This window comes from Stenella coeruleoalba (assembly GCF_951394435.1).
Source record: "Stenella coeruleoalba genome assembly, chromosome: 8".
Taxonomy (NCBI): domain Eukaryota; kingdom Metazoa; phylum Chordata; class Mammalia; order Artiodactyla; family Delphinidae; genus Stenella; species Stenella coeruleoalba.
Genome location: NC_137154.1, coordinates 29588364 through 29614125, shown reverse-complemented (window position 1 = coordinate 29614125; position 25762 = coordinate 29588364). Strand labels below are relative to the sequence as shown.

Below are 25762 nucleotides of genomic sequence, written 5' to 3'. Positions count from 1 at the left end.
TATATATAATAGTATGTATATGCCAATGCTAAGCTCCTAATTATCCCCCTCCTTTCCCCCTTAGTAACCATAAGTTTGTTTTCTATGTCTGTGGGTCTACTTCTGTTTTTGTTTGTTTGTTTGTTTTGCTTTGTTTTGTTTTTTGTAATTTATCTTTATTTTTATAGTGGAGTACAGCTGATTTACAATGCTGTTTTCTTTTTTTGTATTTTTTTTTTATTGGGGTATAGTTGTTTTACAATGTTGTGTTAGTTTCTACTGTACAACAAAGTGAAGTAGAGTATATAAGTTGATTTGTATCATTTGCTTTTAGATTTTGCATATAAGCAATATCATATGATATTTGTCTTTCTCTGACTTACTTCACTTAGAATGATAATCTCTAGGTCCATCCCTTGTCAGAAGCATCATTTGCAAATATTTTCTCCCATTCTGTAGGCTTTTTGTTTTGTTTATGGTTTCCTTTGATGTGCAAAATATTACCCAAGGCAGTCTACAGATTCAATGAAATCCCTATCAAATTGCCAATGACAGTTTACACAGAACTAGAACAGAAATTTTTTAAATTTGTATAGAAACACAAAAGACCTGTATGCAGAAAACTGTAAGACACTGATGGAAGAAATTAAAGATGATACAAACAGATGGAGAGATATACCATGTTCTTGGATTGGAAGAATCAACATTGTGAAAATGACTCTACTACCCAAAGCAATCTACAGATTCAATGCAATTCCTATCAAACTACCAATGGCATTTTTCACAGAACTAGAACAAAAAATTTCACAATTTGTATGGAAACACAAAAGACCCCAAATAGCCAAAGCAATCTTGAGAAAGAAAAACAGAAATCAGGCTCCCTGATGTCAGACTATACTACAAAGCAACAGTAATCAAAACAGTATGGTACTGGCACAAAAATAGAAATATAGATCAGTGGAACAGGATAGAAAGTCCAGAGATAAATCCACTCACCTATGGTCACCTAATCTAGGACAAAGCAGGCAAGAATATACAAAGGAGAAAAGTCTCTTCAATGAGTGGTGTTGGGATAACTGGACAGCTACATGTAAAAGAATGAAATTAGAACACTCCCTAACACCATACACAAAAATAAACTCAAAATGGATTAAAGACCTAAATGTAAAACCAGATTCTATAAAACTCCTAGAGGAAAACATAGGCAGAACACTTTTTGACATAAATCACAGCAATACCTTTTTGGATCCATGTCCTAGAGTTATGGAAATAAAAACAAAAATAAACAAATGGGACCTAATTAAACTTGAAATACAGTTAGTTTTATAGTCAAGGAAAGAGCTGGATAAATTACTAAAACTAGAGCTTGGAGAAAAACAGTTCAATGTACATATATTGTTAAACTCCAGTTTTATTGACACCTGAATAAATGTTTTGATTTATTTTTATAGATGGTAGGACAAGAATTTGTCTCTGAATTTTGAAACATATAATTAATCACTTGTTATTATAATTGTATTTCTTCCCATTAGAAAGGACCATCCATGTCTTTTTTATCTTTCAATCCATAGTATCTTGCCCAGTTTATGGAACTCAGTAGACATCCATTTTGTTTCATGGACTTTTCTTAAATTGATCAATCATTCAAAGGCTTAATTTTAAAAGAACTCTATTAAAGTTTATAAAAACAATAATTAAAAAAAAACCTTCTCTTTATATATATATGTGTGTTAGTTGGTTGGCCTCATTTTTGACTTTCTTTTTCCTTTATGCTTCCTATCTTCTTTACACATAAATGTATGGTTATATTCCTTAATATATTGTCTTTTAATGTGAACAGAACATATTATTGTCCCAGGAAGATGTTAAGTGATTTAAGGGCAAGAGTCATGTAATATGCCTTGTGTGCATCTTCCCTAGGGCTCAGGACAGTGCTACACACATGGCAAACAGGTTTGTATGCTTGAATTCTCAGCTACATTTAACCAGCTACATTTAACCACCTTAAAGTTAGGGCTAGAAAATTTGTATAACTTTGCCTAAGTTTCATAACTGCTTGACCCTTACCATTGTAACCCTCATTCAAATCTTGTGTTTAACATTGTAAGAAGGAAACTCTTTTATTTTTATTTTTTTATTTTATTATTTTTTTGGAAACTTTTAAAAATATGAAATTGTTTCTCTGCGATCAGGAGCAATACAAGAATGTTCACTCTCGGGCTTCCCTGGTGGCGCAGTGGTTGGGAGTCCACCTGCCGATGCAGGGGACACGGGTTCGTGCCCCGGTCCGGGAAGATCCCACATGCCGCGGAGCGGCTGGGCCCGTGAGCCATGGCTGCTGGGCCTGCGCGTCTGGAGCCTGTGCTCCACAACGGGAGAGGCCACAGCAGTGAGAGGCCCACGTACCGCAAAAAAAAAAAAAAAAAGAATGAACTTGAGTTGAGTGGGTCAACATGGGTAAATGTTAACATTGAAAGGTGGTCTGATATCATAAAAAAAAAAAAAAAAAAAAAAAAAAAAGAATGTTCACTCTCATCACTTTTATTCAACATAGTACTGGAAGTTCCAGCCACAGCAATCAGACAAGAAAAAGAAATAAAAGGAATCCAAATTGAAAGGAAGAAATAAAACTATTGCTGTTTGCAAATGACTACATACAGAAAATTCTAAAGATGCCACCAAAAAACTGTTAGAATGCATCAATGAATTTGATAAAGTTGCAGAATACAAAATTAATATACAGAAATCTGTCACATTTCTATACACTGACAATGAACTGTAAGAAAGAGAAATTAGGGAGGCAGTCTCATTTATAATCACATCAAAATGAAAAAGAAACCTAGGAATAAATCTAACTAAGGAGGTAAAATAGTTGTACTCAGAAAACTATAAGACACTGATGGAAGAAATTGAAGACAACCCAAACAAATGGAAAGATACACCATGCTCATGGATTAAAAGAATTAATATTGTTAAAATGTCGATACTGAGCAAGGCAGTCTACAGATTCAAAGAAATCCCTATCAAAATACCAATGGCACTTTTCACCAAACTGGAACAAAGAATTTTAAATTTGTGTGGAAACACAAAAACCCCCAAATAACCAAAATAATCTTGAGAAAAAACAAAGCTGGAGGTATCATTCACCTTGATTTCAAGCTATCCTACAAAGCTATAATAATCGAAACAGTATGGTACTGGCACAAAAACAGACACATAGATCAATGGGACAGAGTAGAGAGCCCAGACATGAATCCACACACTAATGGTCAATTAAACTATGACAAAGAAGGCAAGAATATACAATGGGAAAAAGTCAGCCTCTTCAATAAGTGGTGTTGGGAAAACTGGACAACTACATGTAAAATAATTAAACTGGACTGCTTTCTCACACCATGCACAAAAATAAATTCAAAATGGATTAAAGACATAACGTTAGACCTGAAACCATCAAACTTCAAGAGAAAAACAGGCTGCACACTTTTTGACATTGATCTCAGCAGTATTTTTTTGCATATGTCTCCTCAGGCAAGGGTAACAAAAGGAAAAATAAACAAATGGAACTACATCAAACTAAAAACGTTTTGCATAGCAAAGAAAACTATCAACAAAATGAAAAGGCCACATATTGAATGGGAGAAGATATTTGCAAAGGCTATATCCAATAAGCAGTTAATATACAAAATATACAAAGAACTCATACAACTCAACATCAAAAAAATGAACAAGCCAATTAAAAAGTGGGCAGAGAACCTGAACAGACATTTTTCCAAAGAAGACATACACATCAGGAACATGCAAATCAAAACCACAATAAGATATCACCTCACACTTGTCAGAATGGCTGTTATCCAAAAGACAGCAAGTAACAAGTGTTGACAAGGATGAGGAGAAAAGAGAACCCTCCTGCACTGTTGGTGGGACTGTAAATTGGTGCAGCCACTATGGGAAACAGTATGAAGGTTCTTGAAAAAATTAATAATAGAACTACCATAGGATCCAGCAGTTTCACTTCTGGGTATTTATCTGAAGAAAATTAAAACACTAATTTGAAAAGTTATATGCACCCCTATGTTTTTTTGAATCGTTATTTACAGTAGCCAAGATATGGAAACAACCTAAGTGTCCATCAACAGATGGACAATGGAATATTGCTCAGCGATAAAAAGGAATGAGATCTTGCCTTGTGGCAACATGGATGAACCTAGAAGGGAATTATGCTAAGTGAAATAAGTCAGACAGAGAAAGACAAATGCTGTATGATTTCACTTATATATAGAATCTAAAAAACAAAACAAATGAGCAAACACAACAAAACAGAAACAAAGTCATAGATACAGAGAACAAACAAGTGGTTGCCAGAAGGGAGGGGGATGAGGTGGATGTGGGAATGGGAGAAATAGGTGAGGGAGATTAAGAGATACAAACTTCCAGTTAAAAAATAAATGAGTCACAGGTATAAAATGTACAGTGTGGGGAATATAGTTAGTAATTATGTAACGTCTTGTTATGATGACAGACAGTAACTAGACTTAATGTGGTGAACATTTTGACATGTAAAGAAACATGTAATCACTATATCGTGCCCCAAGAACTAACATAGTGTTGTAAGTCAGTTATACTTCAAAAACAAGTAAACTAACAAACTCATAGAAAAAGAGACCCGATTTGTGCTTACCAGAGGCAGGGGATGGGGGGATGGAGAATTGGACGAAGGTAGTCAAAAGGTACAAACTTCCAGTTATAAGACAAATATGTGCTAGGCATGTAATGTACAACATGATTAACATAATTAACATGCTGTATGTTATATGTAAAAGTTGTTAAGCGACTAAATCCTAAGAGTTCTCATCACAAGGAAAAAAAATTTCTCTATTTCTTTAATTTTGTATCTATTTGAGATAATGGATATTCCCTAAACTTATTGTGGTCATCTTTCCATGATGTACATAAGTTAAATCGTTATGCTGTACACCTTAAACTCATACGGTCCTGTATGTCAATTATATCTCAACAAAACTGGAAGAAAAAAATGTGTTTCTTTCACCCTATTTCACTAGTATAATAATAGCTATAATATTGGTCACTTAAAGTACAAGCCTCTGTTATTGATGGTGATCAAGGCAATTGCAAAATATGGAATAAGCCAATCAGAGACTTGTGTGAAATGAATTCTGTTGTGTGATGGGAGTAAATACAAATTACCAAAGTTGGCTGATGCTATAAAAAACAGAGACAAAGCAAAATAGGTGTTTTATGGTCTATAAATGTAAATTTAGATCAAGCCCTACTTAATGAATCATAGGCAGGTATGATCCATATTCCCTTCTTACTTTCCCTGTTCCTTCCCTTTGAATTCCCTAAATTTACAAGGTATGAGTTATCCAACAAAATTAATAGCCTATGGACTGTGATGATGAAGTCCGTACCCTGCCTGCTAAGGTAGAAGCTCACTGGCACCACTGTAGAAAGGCTAGACATAAATAACTGTGAAAAGCATGAAAGACTTGCTGAGTAAATGAAAGTGTCAATCCTGTATGCCTTCTCTTTATTATCTTTTATTTGGAGTCTAGAAACACACGCACGAAGGCCCAAATACAGTATCTGATGAGCATCTTAATGAATATTATTATTGCAATTAATATATATACTATGTCAGTTATAATTTCAGCAGTATTCCTTCCTCAGTATTCATGTTAGAATTCCTTGGTTTTCTTCTCTTCTCTGTGTAGATTCCCACTCTTGGTAAATCCATCGAGTTTAATGGCTTCATATACTATCTTCATACTGATCTTCTCTCTTGAACTCAGGACTTGTATATCTAAATATATTTTTGACATCTCCATTTATATGTAAAGAGATCTCAAATTTAATGTGACTGAAGTTGAACAACTGACATTTACCTAAAACTTGCTTTACTTATAGTCTTCTTCAACCTTCTTATTGGTTTGACCAAAATCCTTGTTGTCATCCTTGATTTATCTCTTTCTTTCTCTCCCTGTATCAGTCCATTGGATCCCGTCGCCTCTAACTTCAAAATGCATTATGAATGTTCAGATGGCACCACCTCCACTGCTACCACCTCAGTCCTAACTGGATCACTCAGTAACCTCTTACCCAACCTTCTTGTCTCCTCAGTGTATTCTCAACACAGCAGCCTTTAATGATCCTTGTAAAACTTAAGCCAGGTTATGCCATTCCTTTGCTCAAAACTCTGCAGTGGTAACTATTTTATAGAAAATGAAGAACTTACAGTAGCTTACAAAGCTCTATAATGTTCAGGCTCCTCATTACTTCTCTGTCCCTTTATCACTTTGCAGGGGTCACTCGGGCTTCCTTGCTGTTTCTCAAAATTATCAGGCGTGCCTCTGAATTAAGACTGTTGTACTAGCTATTTCCTCTGCCTGGAAAGTTCTCCCCTCTCCTTTTCCCTCCTTCAAGTCTTTGCTCAAACATCACCTTCTCAGGACCTACCTGACCACTTTATTAAAATCAAAACCCTAGCACTTCTGATCTTACTCTTCTCCACTTTATTTTGTATTTCTTGTGGTCACTTATCACCTATTAAACTATATAATTTACTTATTTAAAAAGTTTATTATTAATCCCCACCCCTACTAGAATATCAACTCCATGACGCAGAACTCTTTGTTTTGTTTGCTGATGATTTTCAGTAGCCTATAGCAGTGCTTGGAACATCGCATGTGGGGGGCAGTGTTCTAGAGACTTGGATTTGTCTGCCTAAATCTCCATCTCTTTGCCTCTCTTATACAAAGTAAGTGAAAATAAGGGAATAGAAGAAATACATATGTATGGATGGATTTATGTGTTATTGCATGGTTAAAACACATATAAATGTCTATATATAAGAATAAAATATTTTCTATCTTAATATAGAAATAATAATTGAGTAATACTAGAATGTAAATATTTTCTTGCACATAAATTGCTGTCTTCATCAGTAATTTGAATATATATTGCTTGGTTTTGATAATATTTCTGTAAATACTGTTGCTGAAATAGGAATTGTATTCCCCTTTGCTACACAAATATATTCTCTATGCCATCCATAGCAAGACACTGTTATAGAAAACCATTATCATTCTGATTGTATATTCTGTTTGATGGATTCTTCAAGCCTTATAAGATCTCATTTGCACCCATTTTAAAATGAAACTGTGTTAATTGGCATCTTTTCATTATTAAATATAATACATAATTGGAACACATCTTTTGGGGTTTTCAACTTATAGTTTCAATTCTAGTTCTAAGGTAAGGTGGTACAATTGCTCCATTTTGATTGTAAATTCCTATATTTATTTGAGCAATATCTTTTCTGAAAAATGACTGATATTCCTATATGACTAACATAATAACCCTTCTGTTTTTTGCATTCTGTAGACTTACTGTTCCTTATTGCTCCATGTCCCTGGTTAGAATATTATTATGATATCTTATCAAGGGAGATTTACCAGTTCATGAATCACTTTGTCATGTAAATATTTCTGATTTGACATGTGCTAACAGTGGGTAACTCAGTTATATACCACTTTAGGAAAAGACAAAGTAAAATATAGCATTTTTTTACCTGAAATTTAAGGAGCAGGGCATCCTAAACCACCAGATACTATTTTGGTATAATCTATCACCTTTGTTAACGTTTTATTGGATATAAATCATAACATATCAGGTTGCATAGAGACAATATGGCTCACCAGGCATTCTATTTTTATAACTTTATTTAAAACTGACATGTAACTTGCTGTACCTGAAACCCCAAGTGAGCCAGTTATTGGAGTGTAACAAAGTTTTGACGTCAGAGTTGCTATTTATTCTACTGGAAACCATTAGCAATGCATTACCCTTTGGCACTGCTGTTTTTTGCAGAAACATGGTTAAAATTTTATGACTGATTTTGACCAATTAGATTTCTTTCCCTCTTAGAACTAAAAAATTACATATAATACATAAATATATATGCATGTGTGTATATATAATATGCATATACTTTGTATTCTTAAGATATATAATATATATTTAAATATGTTTATATGTGTGTATATATATACTAACATTATATATATTGAGCCTTTTAAAAGTTTCTTTTTAAAAGCCAAGCATTATTGTTTTATTTTTCTTAATTTAATGACTGATTACTATTTTATGGAAGGGGATTAGTTGCATATTATTATTGTTGTTTTTTACAATGGATATGGATACTGCATAGTTCTACCATGTTTGTTGGCATTATTGCTGTTGCTCTATTTCAAGAGGATACCTTAGCACTTGTTTACTTCCAACAGTAGAATCTTTAGAAGTGATGGGAGTGATACCATTTTGTACAAATGTAATATAATCAGTTACAGACAGGTTTTCCTCCTGCTTAGCTTTACTGCTTTTTTCCCAAAGGTACTAAAATACTCTGTGCATCCATGCATGGAGTTAAAGTCCCTTGACTTCTGAGCCAGCCAAGTGCCAGCTTACATGCTGAGCTCTGCCAGTGCATTTCAAATTGGATCTGAAGGGACCACCATTTGGAATTAAGAAGAGGAAAAAGATTTCAGTTTTTTACTTAGTGACCTAGCTGCTCTTAAAACCCTGTATGAAACATTGCCAGAATTGTGTGTATGGAATAACTCAGTTGTGTCAGTTAAGGAGATGCCTGCATTTAATCTGAGGAGAGAAAGTTATTCTCTCAAACTTTAGTGTCAGACCTCAGATTCAACAATCATTAGTACTATTATTTTTAATGTGGTATTTACTTATTCTCACATTTTAAAGTTGAGGTGTAGTTGATTTACAATATTATGTTAGTTTCAGGTATATAGCAAAGTGATTCAGTTATATGTATATATATGAGATTATTTTCCATTATAGATTATTACAAGATATTGAATATAGTTCCCTTTGCTATACAGTAAGTCCTTGTTGCCTATCTCTTTTATGTATATTAGTGTGTGTCTGTTAATCGCGTATTGATTGTTTTTCCTGGGAAAATTCAAATGCTTATATATAAATTTAGTAGGAGAGCTCCATACTGGTAACCTTTCAGCATGTTATAATTTTTTCCAACTACATCTTTTTCTCCTGAAACCCACCAAGACTCTTTTGAGATGCAAAATGTATAGGATGAGTTCCAACCCCAAAAGTAGTATATTTTTTACAAAGCATCATAATAGCCCAGTGGTTAAAAGTAGAAGCACTGGAAACAGAGCAAACAGGATTAGAATTTCAGCCTGTCACTACCTCTGACAGTGAGCAGATTATTTCAAAATTCTGAGTTAGTTTCCTGACCTGTATAATAAGTATAATAATGACTACCTCAAAGATTATTGTTTTTCTAAGGATTAAATGAAATAACAAACATAAAGCCCTTAACTCAATGTCTGGCACATAATAATAACAATAAATGGTAACTATCATTTGTGCTATTGGACTTAGTAACTCTTGTTGTCTCAGAGGCAGTACAGCATGGTGCTTAATAGTACAGGCTTTAGAACTAGACTGCCTAGGTTAGAATTCCAGCTCTGCTGCTTAATTGCTATGTAACCCTTCAAGATGTTTCTTAACTCTGCTGCCTCAGTTTCCTTATCTATACAGTGGGGGAATATAATACTACCTACCTCAGGTATGTTTGAAGATTATACGCTTTATACAAAGAGAATGCTCAGAACAGTGCCTGACACATAGTAAGGGTTCAATAATGTTAGCTATTGTTATAAAAAAATTACTGACTATGGGCTTCCTGGTATTTGAGAGGTATTTTAAGTCCAGATCTGGCATTTTATAATGATTAAGCAGGCCCAGATATAGAAATGATTTACCCAAAGACACACAGCATTTCTGGACATTTTATCATCTAGCCCAGCAGTCTTGAAAATGCCTTTCAATAAATATTTATTGTAAAACTAATTTAAACACAAATGAAATAACCTAAGTAATTGACCCCAAAATCTGAGTGAATTCATTTTAATACTTACTGCAAAAATGTGTTATTTCAGATTTTATTTTTGCAGTTTTTAAAGTTGAGATATGTAGTTGTTCCAGGAAACCTTGTTGTGTTGGTATGAAGCTAACCTGGTTAATTCTGATTCAAGATTGATATTTGAATAGTTCCTATTCTCAAGTGCACATAAGTTTTTCATCAGGCAGATAATTTCAGTCTGGTAATACTTGCCAGTGGTCTAGCCATCCACATGGGTGACATAGATGCTAGATCTCTATAATTCCATTTCTTTACTGCCCCCTCCCCCTCAAGGGTGGATGCTAAAAGTAGAGCAATGAATAGACTTTTTCTCCTGGCATGCCATTCCACCTTTTCAAAAAAAATGTATACATAGCTCTAGAATTACTATATTAAGAAGGTGTTGAATCAGTTTCATCAGAGAGATGTGCAAACAGATGCCCTGAATTAACCTCTCAAAGCTATCTATAGTAATACTTTGACATCTTGGTCTTGGAACTAACTGACCTAAGTTTAGTACTTACCTTTACCACTACTAGCTGTGTGACCTTGAGCAATTCACTGGTTATCAAATATTTATCAAGTACCCATTCTGTTCCCTATTACTGTGCTAGATTATTTTATAGAAAGATGTGTAAGAAAAATATTCTCTAATCTCAAGTTTCAATCATCATAAAGTAAGGAGAAAAGTGTTTACATTATATAATTTATAGAATTGTGATGAAGGTCAAAATGTGATTAAGTTAAAATATTCTGTGAATCATAAAGTTGTGCACTGTTATGAACTCTTACAATAGGGACCTTAGTATCTAATGTAGTATTTGACACATAGAATTATTCAGAAAGTGTCTGTAGCAGACTGATTTCCTTAAAAATCTCAAAAGCATCTTATCTGTGTATAAAGAATATTAACATTTCAAAATTTAAACTTAATATATAGATGATTTATTCTTTTGATTTGATTTTCTAACTGGATTCCACATATACTCAGAATTATGTCGAACATCCCTATGGAATTTCCTAAAATAAAAAGTAGTGTGGTCTTAAAGTAATTTTTATGTTTGCAGTGTTATCAGCAGGCTCTACTTTCTGCAATGTAATGTTGTGTTTGAATTAAGAGAAATTATAAAATTGATTAAATCTATTGTGGCCAACAACTGTTATTATTTTTATGCATCTAGAGCCACAGCCTCCAGATTTTAGAATAATTTAACTTATATGTCGTATACAAATCATCAATTCCAGGTTTGAACCTAATCACGCAGTCACCCTTTTGCAAAATAATGCCACTCAAGACGTACATAAACTAAATTCATGCTTTGTTTGGGAAATTATCTCCTGCTAATGTACACTTGAATATTCTTTTAAAACGAGAAATGATATACAGTAGTCACAGAAATAAAACTAAGCAACTGAAAAGTACAGAAAAACCTTTTCAGAGAGAGGTCATTGGAAAATAGTATGGCTAAAAAATTTGCTCCTGACACATATTCAGCTAATTAATTTGCATTTACAGAGGGAATGCATTTTTCTTACTCCCTCTGAACTTAAAAAAGCAATGAAAATTCACTAAAATCTCACTATCAATTTTTAGTTTTAATGATTTTTTTCAAGAGGTCAGAAAGGCCATATTTTCTTTTCCTTAAACTAAAAACCATTAGCTATTTGCCATAATCTTGTTATATTATGTAATAACCACACTGAGTTTTGAAACTAATGAGAACCACCAATAGGACAAAGGTTTGCAGGCTGTCTTTTCCTTCTCTGGATGCTTCGTTTTAATATGCATCATTTTAATATGCATCATTTTAATATGTTGTCGGAAGTGTTGTCAGTGAGTATTCAAGATTACAGGAAAAACATGGTATGTCTTCCTAGAGCAACAATTTGACTTGTTAAATTAAACATTGTTTTATAATTAAACATTATTTTATATTAAAGTGAATATAGATATATCATAGAGTAGATTAAAATGTGCATTAATTTAAAAATTCAAACATCAGACTGAATTTTTAGCTAATGGCTGCTCTCTTCATTTGAAAATCACTACTGACTTCCATTATGGATTTTTCTTCATTTTAAAATACTTGGTTGTATTTAGTGACTTTTATTTCTTTATTTAAACTGAATTTAAATTTACAGTGCCATTTTAAGTCCACCCATCAAATGATACTAGGGTAGGAACTGGTAATTTCAGACTTACACACTAGAGTTAGGACCTGCTGATGCATAAGGACAGCTTAGTGCCCTCACAGGACATCCTTGTGTCAGTGACCTCATTGCTCATCACCAGTAAGTAGAATTTCTCTCTTCTCTTTGGAAGGGGGCGACACACAACTAATATTCCCAAGCCTCAGTGTTCCTAGCAGCTGCCATCCCTTGCCTTATGTAGCAATTGTTATCCTTTACCATAACAGTAAGCATTTAATTTTTCTTACTCTTTTGCTTTATGGTTGTTGTGCGTACTTAGTGTATAAAAGCTATCATCAGCCTCAAGAATTTGCCATTCCTCTTGGTCTTAAAAGACATTCCTAAGCCTATTTTCTTTTTGGCCGTATCTAACCATTGCTCCTTAAAGAGAGCTATGAGAATAAGAACCCTTCAGAAAAATCCCGCAAATATAGCATGTTTGTCTTGATGTTGATTTTTTAGGATGGTAATAAAACATCCATAATTTGTAAGCATTCTCTAGATGATCATGATATTCACCCTTAATTAGAGACCATTAGATTAAATCATCTGGTCCCTTCAGACCTGAGTTCAGGCAGTCATCCAAGCACCCGGCATCATCAATGCCAGGCATTCGAAACTATTAATGTTTAAGTCATGAGAGATCTTCCTGAATAACTGATAGAATCAATGGGATATTTTGGCAGTGTATATGCATGGTGATTTTTTAGAGGCTGAATTCATCAGAACTACGTAAGAACATGTAAGTTTTGGAAAATGATGCCCCCAAAAGATGGACACTTTTTATTCCAATTATCACACGAAGCTTTATAGAAAATTGGATAAGAGGATAATATGAAGGGAGTGGGGTTATCTAACATAAGGAGTCAGAAATATTAGAAATCATAGAAGGAGCCATTTAAACATCATTTCTCAAATACTATCTGATAATTATTATGCAGAGAAAACCAACACTCTTACATATCTCTGTAGATATGCAAAATCTCTGTACATATGAAATAAAATGCATTTTTTCTGGGACTTTTTAAAGTGCTCCAGTAGGGAAAAAAAGGATCCTCCAAAAAGGAATTTTATTTAAATAGTATTGTAATACCACCCTTCAAATAAAAGCTTCAAAGTTTCCTTCCTTATTGAATGAGTTAAATTTAACCTTAACTGAATTCCCTGGCTTTGGTTAGTATGTATGAATTGTGAATTTTATTTCCTTTGTTAATAGAACATGCTAGCATTTTTTCCTTTGAGTATATTTAAGTTCTTCCATGACAATGTAGGTCGCAAGATACCATGAACAAACTTCTTCTGTGATAATGTAGGTGGCAAAATATCATGAACAAAAACTTAAAATACACTACTTTAGGTTGATTGACTATGGTTATAAGGTGGTTCCATAAAACACCTCATGACTCTTACAAATGTGAAAAATAAATGCCTGAAACTTAAGCCCTTCTAATGAGTGTATTGACTTAAATTTACAGGCTACACACTGCCTAACTGTTTGTCCCTCCAAGGCTGTATCAGTTTACTGTGTATCTTACATGTATTTCTTAGCAAAGTATGATGGAAAAAACATTGAGCTTTTTATTACTGAGTTCTCATCTTTGATGCCTTTAAAAAATGTTAATGCCTTTAAAATCATCACCACTTTCATCATCAAAAAAACTTTCATTGAACACTTAGAATCTTTTAGGTACTGCACATACCAAAAGCTGTATAACATGGTCTATATGACCCGTAATAGGTTTAAGTTCTTGTTGCAGAGGCAGTGTGATAAAAAGATAAACAACATTACAAAGTAGCATGTACTGAGTGCCAAATGAATCATAAGTAAGCTCTACTGCAGTCTAGAAGAAGAAATTATCACCAATCATTGGAACAGTGTAGTCTTTAATGAGAGAGAGTGGGGTATGGGAGTGGGCTGGGTGATTTAAGCACAGAGGATATAGATATTTTTATGTGAGAATTACATGGAATCAAGGATTAAGTGTTTGAATATCATTAAAATGAGTAAAGTGAGATGCCAAGAAAATTAAGCAAGGAAGCAGTTCTTGCCAAGAAAATTTTCTTATTAGAATTCTTGTTCATTTTCTAATGTCTTTTATAATATAAAATTAAATAAACATCTCTATGAGGGGCCCAAGTGTAATGAAACCTTCTCTAGGCCATGTATTTGGGAAAATTGCATTTTTATTTGGTATTTCTTTTAGCAGTGGTTATCTATTTCCCGATTATATTGGCCTGAAACTGAGACCAGAAGAATTTTTCTGTTTTAAAATCCTGTTGTATATTCATTTAATAAACATTTTCTAAATCCCTACTCTTTTAAGACAATTACAAAAGTTGTCTCTCCAGCCCTGACCTCTCTCCTTAGCTTCAGTATTATTGCATGTTCAACTGCTTCACAGACCTTGCCAAGTGGATATCAACCTAGTGATATCATCCCTTATATATGTGACTGGATTTGATATGCTCATATTCTGTTAACTTTTGTTATTTTGCCCATGAGAAAGATTGGCCTTTAGTTTTGCTTTTTTATAATGTACTTGTTTAATTTCATAGCAGGGTTACGCTGGCTTTGTGAATGGCTCTTTTTCTATTCTCTGGAGGGGTTTATATCAAATTGATGCTATTTTAACTGTTTGGAAGAATTCATGGTGAAGCTGTTTAGGCTTGTTGTCTTCTCCGTGGAACACTTTATAATTGCAGATTTAGTTTCTTAATGCTTTTAAGACTATTTATATTTTACATTTCTTCATAGGACAGTTTTAGTAAGTTATGATTTTTCTGGGAATTTTTTCATTTGATCTAAATTTCAAATTTATTATCATAAAGTTCTTGATAATGTCCTATTGTGTTTTTAATGCCTGTAAGATTTGTAGTGACATGTTCTTTTTTTACCCCTTATGTTAATAATTTGTTCATTCTCTATTCTTGATTACCCTTATAAGGGATTAATCAATTTTCTTAGTATTTTCAAAGAACAAATTTTTGTTTTATCTTTAATTATTTCTATTGTTCTATTTCTTTTTTTTTTTTGCTCTTGTATTTATAATTTTCTGCCTCTTTTTAGGATTTTAATTTGGTATTGTCTTTTTCATTATTATTATTATTGAAGTAGAGTTGATTTACAATATTTTGTTAGTTTCAGGTGTACAGTAGAGTGATTTGGGTTTTTGCTTTTGTTTTTTGCAGATTGTAGTCCATTGTAGGTTATTACAAGATATTGGGTATAATTTTGCTGTACTATAGAGTAAATCCTTATTGTTTATGTATATTACTTTGTATCTGTTAATCTCATACTCCTAATTTCTCCCTCCCCTCCTCCCTCTCCTCTTTGGTAACCATAGGTTTGTTTTCCATGTCTGTAAGTCTGTTTCTGTTTTGTATATAAATTCATTTTATTATTTTTTTAGATTCCACATATAAATGATGTTATATAGTATTTGTCTTTCTCTGTCCGACTTATTTCACTAAGCATAATACCCTCTAGGTCCATCCATGTTGCTGCAAATGGCAATATTCCATTATTTTATGGCTAACATTCTATTGTATGTATGTGTGTGTGTGTGTGTGTGTGTGTGTGTGTGTGTGTATATATATATAAATATTTTGGCTGCACCAATTTACATTCCCACCAACAGTGTACATGGGTTTCCTTTTCTCCAGCATTTATTCTTTGTAGATTTTTTGATGATGGCCATTCTGACCAGTGTGAGGTGTACCTCATTGTAGTTTTGATTTGCAATTCTCTTAATTAGTGATGTTGAACATGTTGAATTTCATGTGCCTGTTAGCCATCTGTATGTCTTCTTTGGAAATATGTCTGTTTAGATCTCCTGCCCATTTTTTGATTGGATTCTTTGTTTGTGTGATATTGAGTTTTATAAGCTATTTGTATATTTTGGATATTAACCTCTTGTTGGTCACATCATTTGCAAATCATTTTTTATCCTATTCCATAGATTGTTGCTGTTATCGTTTAATTTATGAAACAAGAATGCATAGATCATTGATTTTCAGCATTCTTTTATGTACATTTTTCTCAATAATGATTTTAGAAGTATTCCACAAGCTTTGATGTGTTGCATTTTCATTAGATGGTAAGTTATGTTGTACTCTTTAAGTATTGTTTAGTTTAAAATATTTATTAATTTTCTTTATTTTCTGGATTATTTATAAGCCTATTACTTAATTTCCAAACATTTGTGGACTTTCTAATAGGACTTTTCCTATTATTGATTTCTACTTAAATTCCACTGTGCTTAGAAAATATACTCTGCATGATATCAGCCCTTTGAAATTCGATGAAACTAGTCTGATAGCCCCAGCAGATAGTCTATGTTTTACAAATTCAGTGTGTCTTTAAAAATATATACATTCATGTAGTTTTGGAGTATGGAGTTTTTTGTGTCAGTTAAATCAAACTTGATAATTGTGTGTTTCAAATTTCCTATATGTTATTCTGCTTAGTCAATATTTACTAAGAGTGATATTTTAAAATCTACCATTATGGTTATATATTTATCCATCTGCTTTTAGTTCTGTCAATTTTTGCTTCATATTTTGAAGCTTTATTATTAGGGATATAAAGATTTGTAATTTGCATGCCATTTGGTAGATTTGACCCATTTTTCATGATAAAAATACCTCTTTTTATTTCTAGTACTGTTTCAATCTGCTGTATCTGATACCACCTTTCTTTTGTGTAGTGTTTGCATTAACATTTTTTCCATCTTCTTATTTTTGAGTTCTCTGTGTCCTAATAGTTAATTTGTCTTTTATAAGCAACATATCATTGGATTTTGAAAATCTTTTTAAAATTAGAGTATTCAGTCAGAATATTTAATATAATTACTGGTGGGGCTTCCCTGGTGGTGCAGTTGTTGAGAGTCCGCCTGCCGATGCAGGGAACACGGGTTCGTGCCCTGGTCCGGGAGGATCCCACATGCCACGGAGCGGCTGGGCCCGTGAGCCATGGCCGCTGAGCCTGTGCGTCTGGAACCTGTACTCCGCAACGGGAGAGGCCACAACAGTGAGAGGCCTGGGTACCGCAAAAAACAAAAAAAAAAACAAAAAAAGTAAAAATAAAAAAATATATAATTACTGGTGTATTTGGGTTTGGATCTATCTACTATCTTCCTGTTAGTTTTTTATGTATCAACCTGTTCTTCGTTCCTTTTTTTCTTCTTTATTGCCACCTTTTTTGTTATTATCATTGTATCTTCTCTCTCTGTTTGCTCATATGTTATACTTTATTTTACTATACTTTTTAAGATTACCCTGGAGAACACAACATGCGTAATTGTCTTATGAAAGTCTAATATAAATTAGTACTTTAACCTCTTACTGGACAATGGAATTTCAAAGACTTTATAACATAGCCTCCGAAACTGTTATTCCAGAAGAGAGGAATATTACGCCATTGAATACATTTTGAAAGGGTAACTGAAAGATAGAAATATAATTACATTTCATCATTTCTAAAATGTGCTTCAAGTCAATATATGAGTTGTGAATAAATGACTGAATCAATTTTTAGAAAGTGTTTCCTGAAGAGAAAGACAATGGTCAGTAAAGATAATGCTATCAAAGATTTTGAGCAGATTATGCAGAACAAAAACGTCTCTTCGTTCCATCTCTACAGTGTAGGAAAATATTCTTTGAGCAAGTGTATCTTTTAATAGTGTTTAAAAAGTGATCACAATTAATATGAAAATCAGCATCTTGGACCTTCATGTAGTATGGTAAACATTAACATATCAAAAAGTGAACAGTTCTCAAACTATAACAAGAGGATGGTGAAATGGAAGGAGAAATACAGCCCAGTAGCAGCACATAAAAGAGATTGGAGAAGAATTCTTTATAGTCAGTATGGCCCTGCATTTGGTGTGCCTGGAGCAAATCCTTGCTACTGCTCCCAACTTTCAGTTGGCAGCACAGTGACCAAATCATAAGAAGAATCTCGTAAGGGAAGAAAAGCAGGTTGGAACAGAGGGAGAGGTAACATTTATTGAGGGCCTTCCTTTGCCAAGGCATCTTAGTAGCTGTCCTCATGTACATTGATTAGCATACTCTTCACCAAAGCTTTGTGAGTTTGGAATTGCTCTGTTGCCCACATGGTACAAATAAAGAATCTGAGTTGTAAAGGGATCAATAATTAAAAAGTTAATAATCTGATTCACTCTGATTCCAGAACTTACTGAGATACTTCTACCATACCAGGCTGCCTCAAAGGGGAAAAACTTAAATACCATGAGATACACGGAACTGAAACTGAGGGATATTAAATAACTTGTCCAATACCATAGGGTTAATAAGTATCAGAACCAATCTTTAAACATAAGCCTTACGATGCAGTTTCCCCTTTCTGCTCTACCACTACTGTTTAAAGAAGAAATAAACCATCTCCTCAGTGATTTATATATGTTTGTGTATATACCTTTCTATATTGTGTGCTGTTGTTCATTTTTATATTCCTGTATTCCAGTACCTGGTAGATAATCCTTATTCAGCAAATATTTGTTGAGTGCCGAATCTGCAGACCTATAGCTATGAAGAGATGGCAAACATTGAAAACAATTAAAGCATTTTAATAAAAATATCAGAAAAACTAGGCAGATTTGTGGATCATGACAAGGTTATAATGATGAAGTGTTAGAGGTCTGAAATGGCACTAAATAATTAGAAACCTAGGTATTACAGTGTAGTGGTTAAGAACATGACTCTGGAGCCAGAAAGGACTGAGTTTGTATTCTAATTCCAGCACTTACTAGCTATATGGCTTGAGTAAGTGACTTCATTCTTTGTACTTGTTTCTTCATCTGCAAAATGTGGGTTATAATGTCACCTAGCTCATAGGGTTATCATAAGGATGAAATGATTTAATAAGTATAAAGCACTTAGCACAGGGTCTAGTATATAAGAAGCATTCTATAAATGTTTGCTCTTACCATTGCTCAAATATGAGCTATGCTTTCATCCACTGCTTTGGCTCCCTCTGAATTCCTTGCTTGGGGGGGGTGCCTAATGAAGTGACAAAAACAGCCAAGGCCCCTGCTCTGTGCCTACAGACCAATAAAATTTAATGACTAGAAAACAGGTAGCACGCTGGGATTTCATGGATTAATGCTGATACTAATGTGAGAAAGGCTTGGATCCACTGTAATCAGACCTTCACCCCCGCAAAAACAATTTGGATTTTGCTCTTCATATCTTCTTAGGGAATGTTATCACCTAGGTATGCCCTCAAATGCATGCACAAAATGAATGATTAAAGTAAATGACAAAGTGAACCCTGAAACGAACTTTAAGTATCTGAATACATTCCTGGCATCTTCTTAAGAAATGTTAGTTTTCTTCTCTTCTTTACATTGTTCTGCTTGTCACTCTGGTCCATATGATCAGAGTTCTCTGCATACCCATCTGCTAGCTCAGTGTACCCTCAGATTTCGCCACAGCGTTCCTGATAATGGACGGAAGATGGCTTAGTCTGTAGCTTAGGTGACTTTACATGAGGTTGCCTGCGCGGCTGATACTGACTTGATGCCTCAGTTTTAGTGACTGAGCCAGTTCTAATAAATTATATCTCTAACTTATTCTTTCATGCCTGAATCTGTTTCCATCTCCCTGTCTAAGACCTCAGTTCCTTCACAGCTAAATGATTTATTCTTTTTAGAAAGAATCTAGATCTACTTTTATAATTTGTTGAGTAATCTATCCTTAACTGCTATCATTAGACTGTATGCAGTTAGAGGAATGATGAAGTTCCATGTTTAATCCTAAATCACGTAGTAGCTACTCTTACATCACTAGCCTCAGTATGTACTAGGATCCTTTATAATAAAACAAACCCAAAACTTGTACTCCGAGTGCAGATGACTTGCCAGAGTAAAGATTAACAATACTTATCATGGTCAAAGCCTCAAAAAATGGCTTCAAGGAACTAGGGTATTACTGGCACTCTATTGCTAAGTGCCTTATTTTTCTTGGCGTTGGGTTGTAGAATCTTCTCATGTAACATGTGCTTTGAGTCACAAGCAACATTTTACTTACATCCTGGGGATCCTAGGGTAACGACAAATGATGATGACAATGATAAATTCTGTATTCTTAGTTATGGCTAAATGTCCTGGTTTGGCTCTGTTTTTGTGACCATCATGATCCTCTTGGTGATTTCACACTTTTCTGTTACTTGCTTTATAACACTTGTAAAATACATATGCAAAAATACTAAGAACTTAAAATTTGAATAAAAGAGGAAGAAAGGAAGGAAGTAGGGAGGGAGGAAAGGAAGAGAGAGGACCTGAGGAAGGAAGGGAGAGAGGAAGGAAAGAAAAAAGAGAAGAAGAAAGAAAAAAGTGGGCGTGGAATCTTCCTACCCAGGAAAATTAGCCTCAGTATAATTGCATATGTGAAATAATGCCCCAGGGTCTGAAGTTAAGGCTAAGTTTTCAACAGTTTGTTGGTATACTTGTAGATTTTTTTTTTTTTTACTATGAGAATATTCTAATTCTAGAAACTGATATAATAGTCTAATTCTATAACTGATATAGCATCAGAAGACTCTGCCTTAAACACATGATTTACTTTGTGGTGTTGTCTCATGGTTACTTTTTTTTCCCCGTATGATATTCTCATACTTGTAAATGATTATGGTGAGGATTATATTTTTGTTACTTACTCTTTGTCATGCCTAAAACTATCTGAATATTAGTGTTAAACAGTTATGTTTGAGGGTGTCCAAGAATGCAAACATCTCCTATAAGATATTATTTTTATTTTACAATTATATTATTAGCTTTAAGCAGGATATAGCTCTAATGCTAAGGAATTAAGACTGGGCAATAGTGATTTGTTTGAGGCTTTTGCTGCAGTGTAAAGAAGATTTCTATGGTTCAAGATAATACCTGGATCCTAAAGGGTTGTAGAAAATATGTAGGTTAGAGATTGTACTAGATCTACAATAATTAACAAAACAAAACTGCACAAGTACAGTGTGGAGGAAACAGGCTTTAGCAGTGGTGTACAATGGTATTAGATAGTATAAGTCAACAGTGTGAAACAAATTCTAAAACTTTTGATCTTGAGCTGTATTAATATAATAACTAGAACAAAAGAGGAAAGAATTTACTTTATTCTGTGCTGATCATTATGGAGTTCAGATCTAGGGACATAGGCAAACTGGGACACATTCAGAAAAGAGCATCTTGCATGGTGAAAGACTTTTTGCATAGAGAATAGCAGAAGAAACAAGAGTTGTATGATTTAGAGAAATGAACACCTGAGAAGCATGATACCTATAATAGTTATGTTTTCCATTGCAAGTAAAAAAAAAAACCAACTCAAACTGGTTTTAAATAACAAAGGTAATTTATGAGCTCATATAACTCCAAAGTTCAGAGACAAGTTGGATTTTAGGTGAGGTTCAATCTAATGGCATGGTTAATCTTTCTCTATGCTTTGTAGAGTTTTGGCCAAATTGGCTGCTACCCTCTCCCTTCTTTGGGCCAAGATATCTGCTGGCAGTGATCAGAGCTATGTGCTTTTTCATATCAAGTGAGAGTCTGAAAAACATTTTTCTTCCCATGGCTCAATGGAAGAAAAGAATTTTCTTTCCCCAAGTCCCTAGGAAATATCTCTTGTATCTTATTGGCCAGAGGTGTGACACATGCCAATCTTAGAACAAATTATAGGGGCCGTGGTGGTCATGTGTGCAAGTTAGCTTAGCTAATCAGAAATCTACCTCTTGAGCAGAGATATTATATCCATTAGGATAGAATTCTCAGGAGAAACAGAACCAGTAGGAGATATACATACATATACACACATACGCATCATATAGATATATATATATAGAGAGAGAGAGAGAGAGAGAGAGAGAGAGATTTATCTCAAGGAATTGGCTCACATTGTGGGGACTGGCAAGTCTGAAATGGTAGGGCAGGCCAGCAGACTGGAAACTATGATAGGAGATGATACTATAGTCTTGAGATTGAATTTCCTTTTCCTCTGGGGAACCTCATTTTTTGCTCTTAAGGCCTTTCATCTGATCAGATGACACACACCCACATTATGGAAGGTAATATCCTTTACTTACAGGGAACTGACTGTAATGGTAACCACATCTAAAAAAACCTTCACAGCAATACCTAGATCATTGTTTGATTAAATAACGGTACTTTTGCCAAGCCAAGTTGACATAAACAATCATGGATATGATCATTCTCTCCCAAGATACAAGGCTGAAATTTTGATGTCCTGTTGGAAAAAAGAGACTGGCAACTAAGAGGTAGCCAACAAGTATTGCTTACAATAACTAACAATAGATATGTAACAGGCTGCCATGGGTTTTTTTTTTTTTTTTTTTGCGGTACGCGGGCCTCTCGCCGCAGCGGCCTCTCCCGTTGCGGAGCACAGGCTCCGGACGCGCGGGCCCAGCGGCCATGGCTCACGGGCCCAGCCACTCCATGGCACGTGGGATCTTCCCGGACCGGGGCACGAACCCGTGTCCCCTGCATCGGCAGGCGGACTCTCAACCACTGCGCCACCAGGGAAGCCCCTGCCATGGGTTTTTAATTGTTTTCCATGGACTGATACCTGGAACAAAAGTTATAGAAATAGTGAGGAAACAGCCAGCAACTTCACTAAAAAACAACTGACTAAAAAAAAAATTTTAAAAACCAAAAACCAATAGTGAGTTTTTATTTACTGGGAATGTTCAAACACGGGCTAAATGACTGTGAGGTAAGGCCTAAAATTTAAGCCCAGTATTATGTGTTCTTGACATTTAGGGAAAGCTGGAAGAATCTTAAATGGCCTAACCACAACTTTTCTTCCCCACTGTGCTTCCACAGAGAAGGTTCCTAGCCAAACAACACTCCTTATCAAAAGGATCAGGCATAATACCTGCTTATCCCTGAGTAGCAGGTTTCAGTTCCCTGCCAGCCCGTGGAATTATTCAAACAAGCCAACACATCCTTTCTTGGGCATGCAGTACCCTACCCTACTGATACCATAAAATCTGCTTCTCACAGCCTGTCGGTCCACTCTGTTCCCGAGTGCAGCACCCATGTAGCCATGCATGGCATTTGGTGTCCTCCTCCCCTGGGCTGTGAGTGCATGTGATTAATAAACTCCTGTCAATCTCATCTGACCAGTGTCGTGTGCTGTGTGTTCACTTGACCATTTCCATAATTTTAGAATGGGAATCCCTTCCTCACCAATGGGGTGAATGAGATATGATTAAAACAATGAGTCTCCTCCCCACCCTGCCCCCCAGCAGGGATGGTGGAAAGGGAAAAGATTCAAACATCAATTAAATAATTGGAACAAATGATTTGTGAGTTGCCTTCCAATCCCAAGATTCTACTATTTCTGTTTTCAATGCTAGTATTAATATTCATTTTATATTTTCCAAATACAGACAGCAATTTGTCTGTCTCTCTACTATTAGCACCCATGAGATTGTTTTGCAAGCAGTTTATTTATATACCTTTCTCTCAGCTCAAAACTCAGAAAGCCATGATTTATTAATCTGTTTATACCTTAGAATAGCATAATGCCTGACACATTGCAGATATTTAGTGAATATTTGGTGAGTGAATCTGAAAATCACTTTCACCATTGGAATTTGAGAAAAAATTACCAATGAGCTGTGAAATTCTCCTTAAACAACAGAACATATAGGTAAATATCATAGATATGAATTCCCCAACACTGTTGAAATCCACCCTCACTCCATACACCTGTAGATGGAGGGAATGAGGTCTTAGAGTGTTGCCCAATTTTTCTCTTCTCATTCCCCTTCCAAAATGCATGCCAGTTGCCCTAGGGCTTCTGAAGAACCCTGAAGGCAGCATCTCACTTTGTGTAGGAAGGAGAATTAATATAGCTGTAAGGTGATCCCAACTCCTTGCCTGTCTGTTAATTCTGAATGCTCCATTCACTTTGGAATCCCTGCTGAGAGCTAAAACATTGCTTCTATAAGAAGGCGTTTATTTTAGGCATAGTTTCATTCTTCAAGTGTGCAGCTGCAGAGCACCCCTATCCTGAATTATGTGAAGAATATGGAGAAAGCTAAAATGGTTGGCTTGAAGATGTTTGACATATAATAAGTAATAAAACAGAAAGAAAAAAGATATTTAAATTGGTTTACTAGTTAAAAGTTAAATTTTTTTCCAGTTTTATTGAGATAATAATTGACATATAACACTGTACAAGTTTGTGTCCAGCATAATGACTTGACTTACATATATTATGAAATGATTACAACAATGTTTAGTTAACAGCCATCATCTCATATAAACACAAAAGAGAAAGGGATTATTTTCCTTGTGATGAGAGCTCTTAGGATTTATTCTCTTAACAACTTTCATAAATACCACACAGTAGTGTTAACTGTAGTCATCGTGTTGTACATTACACCCCTAGTACTTATTTGTCTTATTTGTCTGGAAGTTTGTACCTTTTGACCACCTTCATTCAATTCCCCTTACCTCATCCCCCACCTCTGGTAACCACAAATCTCATCTCTTTTTTTACGAGCATGGTTTTCTCTCTCTCTCTCTCTCTTGCTCTCTCTCTCTCTCCCCCTCTCTCTCCCTCCCCCCCCCCTTTCAATCTCAAGATTTCACATATAAATGAGATCATACAGTATTTGTCTTTCTCTGTCTGACTTAGCATAATGCTCTCAGGGTCCATCCATGTTGTCACAAATGGCAAGATTTTCTTCTTTTTTATGGCTGAATAATATATATATACACATCTTAAGTTCTTTATCCATTCATCCATTGACAGACACTTAGGTTGTTTTCATTTCTTGACTGTTGTAAATAATGCTGTTATGAACATGAGTGTGCTGATATTGCTTCAACATAGTGTTTTTATTTCTTTTGGATATATTCCCAGAAGTGGAATTGCTAGATGATATTTTTAATTTTTTGAAGAAAAAATTTTTAATTTTTAATTTTTTTATTTTAAAAATTTTAAAATAGAAAAATTTCTAAAAATAGAAAAATTTTATTTTTCTATTTTTATTTTTTTGAAGAACCTCTATACTGTTTTCCATAGTGGCTATACCAGTTTACACTCCCATCAACAGTGCACAGGTGTTTATTCTTTTGATAGAATGGCATATGTTTCTTTTCCCAGCCCAGAGATATATGAATTTTTTTTTAGAAAAAAATAAATAAAAGGACGGGTCTGACCAGGAAATTTTTCTAATTCATAAACTTATATACCTTCACAAAGTATAAAATAAATTGTGTTTATTAGCAAGAATAGAATTATGTCAAACCGGGCTTCCCTGGTGGCACAGTGGTTGAGAGTCCGCCTGCCGATGCAGGGGACGTGGGTTCGTGCCCTGGTCCGGGAAGATCCCACATGCCGCGGAGTGGCTGGGCCCGTGAGCCATGGCCGCTGAGCCTGCGCGTCCAGAGCCTATGCTCCGCAATGGGAGAGGCCACAACAGTGAGAGGCCCGCGTACCGCAAAAAAAAAAAAAAAAAAATTATGTCAAACAACCTCTGGTGTTGAAACCAAAGATACAGAGTTTCCATATCTGTATGTCCTTATATAGTACAAAGCATGTGGTTGGCACTTAGTAAACATATATTGGTTAAATAAGCTAATAATA

At 34.7% G+C, this 25762-nt stretch overlaps 1 protein-coding gene across 5 annotated transcripts in view; it reads left to right on the top strand.

Annotated features, from left to right (window-relative positions):
• Positions 1-25762, top strand: part of METTL15 (methyltransferase 15, mitochondrial 12S rRNA N4-cytidine) — a 260359-nt gene that overhangs the window by 117995 nt on the left and 116602 nt on the right. The gene's annotated exons all lie outside the window — the stretch shown is intronic.